The sequence below is a fragment of the Dromiciops gliroides genome, chromosome 6 (genome assembly GCF_019393635.1).
Source record: "Dromiciops gliroides isolate mDroGli1 chromosome 6, mDroGli1.pri, whole genome shotgun sequence".
NCBI classification, from domain to species: Eukaryota; Metazoa; Chordata; class Mammalia; order Microbiotheria; family Microbiotheriidae; genus Dromiciops; species Dromiciops gliroides.
This window is the reverse complement of record NC_057866.1, coordinates 60,263,206-60,267,457: the sequence shown is the minus strand read 5'-3', so window position 1 is coordinate 60,267,457 and position 4,252 is coordinate 60,263,206. Positions and strand designations below refer to the sequence as shown.

Here is a 4,252-nt window from a genome sequence, read left to right as displayed (position 1 = left end):
CACAATAACCCCAGATCTAAGTAAAGGCTAAATTGCCATCTATTCAATATTTTATAAGGATGACTCACATTAAAATATTAATTGCCCTAACGATAGGTAGATGGTGCAGTGGATAAAGCACTGGTCCTGGATTCAGGAGGATCTGAGTTCAAATCAGGTCTCAGACACTTGACACTTACTAGCTGTGGGATTCTGGGCAAGTCACTTAACCCTCATTGCCCCACAAAAAAGCAAACCCCCCCCAAAAAAACAAACAAAAATAACAACAACAACAACAACAACAACAACAACAAAAACCCTCGATCATTGCCCTAGAAAGCCTTTAAGGTCCCATCTAAATCTGGAATCCTGATATTTTGTGACATGATAGTTTTCTTCAAATATTTGAAGTCTTTTTTAACAGAAGAAGGATTAGAAATTCTTCTTGGTGCTCACTTTGGCAGCACATATACTAAAATTGGAACGATACAGAGAAGATTAGCATGGCCCCTGTGCAAGGATGACACCCAAATTCGTGAAGTGTTCCATATTTTTAGAGAGACCTGGACAGAATCACCGGACAGGTGGCTGCTGCCAACAAGAAACATTAGGACAGACCATGCTGGATTCACTAATAAATTGCCTTGTTCATTAAAAAAAAAAAAGAAAGAAATTCTTCTTGGCCCCAGAGAGAAGATCGAGAAGCAAAGGGTGGAAGTTACTGACTAGAAGATGTTCACTTGATATGAGAAATAATTATTCTTATCATTTAGAACTGTTAAAAAATAGAACTCAGTAGAGGGTACAAGGGGGTACAAGGGGGTACAAGGAGGCACTATACTATGATCAATATTACTTTGATCTTTTATCAAATTTTTCCCTTCTTCCTAATTTCTTCAATAATTTGACTATCATATTCCTAGTAACCCATCTTTAATAACCTTGTCATCATCTTTTCTTTTCTGGCACAGTCACTGGTAAGCTTTGTTGAGATTCTTCTGTAATCACTAAGCCCCAGTTGAAATCATATTGCACAATACCACCAGGGTTTTAGTGCAATAAAAACTGAAAAAAAATATGAAAAATAATGTCATAAAGATAGAGGTGTGGGGATGCTTGCTTAGATGATAGTGTTTGAATACCTGTCTAAGTAGCTCTAGGGTAACCCAGGACGGAGAAGTCAAGGGAAATAAAAGCAACTGTAGGGGCATTGCTTCTCTAACCTAGTTAGATTCTCACTTCTCACCTTGTGTGAGTGTCCATGAAGAAGAGTTAGGCATCATAAAACATGATCAGTTTTCAGTTTCAGGAAGTATTTGTGTACCATAATAGCATTGTGGGGTATAAGTTCTATTTTTGAACCATTTTATTAATTGTTAACATTCTTTTTAAAAAATGGGTTCCAAATTTGTTACCTCCCTTCAATCCTTCACCTATCTAATGAGAAGCCAGGCAATATGGCATTAATTATTCATGTGAAATGGCACACAACAATTGCATATTAGCCATATCATAAAAAGCAAGAAAATAAAGTGAAAAAAATACTTCAATTTGCACTCACAGTTCATCGGTTCTCTCTTTAGAGGTAGATAGCATTTTTTTTTTAGTCGTGAGCTCTTCAGAAATGTCTTGGATCACTGTATTAATTATGCTAGGTGAGTCTTGCACAAATGATGATCATTAAAATAATGATTTTAATGTACATCATTATTTCTTGATTCTGCTCACTGGACTCTGCATCAATTCATATAGATCTTCTAAAGTTTTTTTTTCCCTGAAATTATACCCTTCATCATTAATTATAGCACAAAGTAGTCCATCACAATCATAAAATACAACTTGTTCAAACATCTTAAAATTAATGGGCATAAACTTGATTTCCAATTCTTTGCCACCACAAAGAGAGCTACTATAAATATTTTTGGTACATATAGGTCCTTTTCCTTTTTCTTTGGTCTCAATGGGATAATAGATATAATAGTGGCATTTCTGGATCAAAGGGTATGCACAGCTTTATAGACCTTGGGGCATAATTCCAATTTATTCTCCATAATGGTTGGACAAATTCACAACTCCACCAATAATAAATTTGCGTTAGAGAAATGAATAAAATTTAATACATAACAGAAATCAAATGAATTATTTTTAATTATAGTTATCAAAATGTATATATTGTTAAAACCAAATTCCCATACCTCAAGTTCAGAAAAGCAGAAATTAGGGGCAGCTAGGTGGCACAGTGGATAGAACACTGGACCTGGATTCAGGAGGACCTGAGTTCAAATCCAGCTTCAGACACATGACGTTTACTAGCCATGTGACTCTGGGCAAGTCACTTAACCCTCATTGCCCTGCCCCCCCCCAAAAAAGCAGAAATTATATATGCCCAAGTATTCATTCTCACCACCAACCTGTAAGATTTTATGTTTTTTCAGTCTTTTTTCAGAAGAATACTCCTGATATCTCCCTGCCCCATATGCAACTTACGGGGGGAAACAATGAGGGACACTCTGGTAAATGTTCAATAAATGGCTCTCCAGGGGGAAAAACAAAAAACAAACAAATAAACAAAAAATAGCCTTGAGACATGTTTAAGATTTATATATATGTATATATATATATACATATACATATATATATACATACACACACACACATATGTCACATTTTTTTCTCTCACTTTCTTGTCTAAACAATTAATACAATAATAAATGAAGCCTGATTTATAGTGTGCTGATTTCTAAGGTTCAAATCTTTTTGCTAAAAATTATGAAGTCAATTTGAACTGGTACCAGTACACCACTGGTACAAAACATATACAAAAAAGTACTACATTAATGCCCTCTCTGTTTCCACTACCCACCCATTAGATTGTAAGTTTTTGAAGGAAGTAACCATGACATATGTCTTATTTGTGTCCCTAGGTTCCATTAATTCTGGATACTTGCTAAAAGTTCACTGAATTGAGTTAAATAAGCTTTTGTAATTTAAAAGGACCTCAGAGATCCCACTGATCTTCAGTTCCTCTGAACTTCTGCTTTATGTCCTTTGGACACATATAACCTAATATTTCTATTTGATTCTCTCATATTTACGTCCTGCTTTTCCAGCCTGTTTTGCAATCTCATTGAGGTCAAGAAACACATTTCTTATTCCTTTGGTCTCTATTACAATCTTTAGCACAATGCTGAGAACACAGTAGGTATTTAATGAATACTTGCTGAACTTACATGAATCTTTGACAGCAGAAAATTATCTTCTTTGGTTTTATTTTCTGACTTAGAAATATATGATGGATTGCTTGAGCATGTCTTCCTCCTACCAAGTTTAAAGCCCACCTGACAAGCCCATTTAATTTTTCATTTAGAAAGCTCATATCCAATCAACTATATTAGACACCATCTCATCCAAGGAGTCATTGGATTTAACAAGATGAATTCCAATGCCCTGAAAATGAACCCAAAATATTCCTCTGCACACCATCAGCATATATCCTGAGGGAGGACAAGGAAGATGAGCAAAGGAGCTAGTTAAGAAATGGAATTGTAACTGTAAGAACAAGTAACACATATCAAGGGTACTTACTTCAGTGTCCTCTCCTCCTCCCCTTGCAATTTGTGATGGCCCAATTCTTTTGAGGTTCAAACCTATCAGAGACATACCAGTATAGAAGTTTAAAGTTTGAAGGAATTTTAGAGATTTCCCAGTCAAATACTTTCAACTTAGAGGTGAAGAAAGTGGTTCACAAACAAATTAAAGACCTTCCTTAAGACCATATAGTGTTTTTTTCCTCTCCTTTTCTTCTCCATTTTTTTTTCAACCAAAGAAATATCATTTTTAGGTGATGAGAGAGATATAAAGTTTATATGAAACATTATGTCTGCCTACATAAAACTTAGGATTTAATAGGGAGATAAGACAAAAACACAATTAGTGATAATATACATCATTGTATTATTATTATATTTAAGAAATGCAATATGAAATTCTGTATGATCTCTGAGGGGGAAGGCTTTTATTTCATGACGGCCAGGTCAGAGGAGATTCCATGTAGAAAGTAACATTTGAATTGGGCTTTCCTACTGAGGTAAACATTAAATAAGCACTTGGGGTGGTCAAGAGAGAAGGCATTCCAGGCAAAGGAGACTGCAAGAGCAAAGGCTTAGAGAAAAGGAGTCACTTGGCATGTTTGGGATGACACAGGGTAGATGAGTATAACTAGAACATAAACTCAATGGAGACACAATATAAGGTTGGTAAAGTTAGCATAATG

At 35.3% G+C, this 4,252-nt stretch overlaps 1 non-coding gene across 1 annotated transcript; it reads left to right on the top strand.

Moving 5' to 3' along the window:
* The first annotated feature begins 427 nt into the window (after window positions 1-427).
* LOC122733195 lies at window positions 428-534 on the top strand. The gene has a single exon (XR_006353779.1). It is a non-coding gene; the product is annotated as a U6 spliceosomal RNA (small nuclear RNA).
* The last annotated feature ends 3,718 nt before the right edge of the window (window positions 535-4,252 follow it).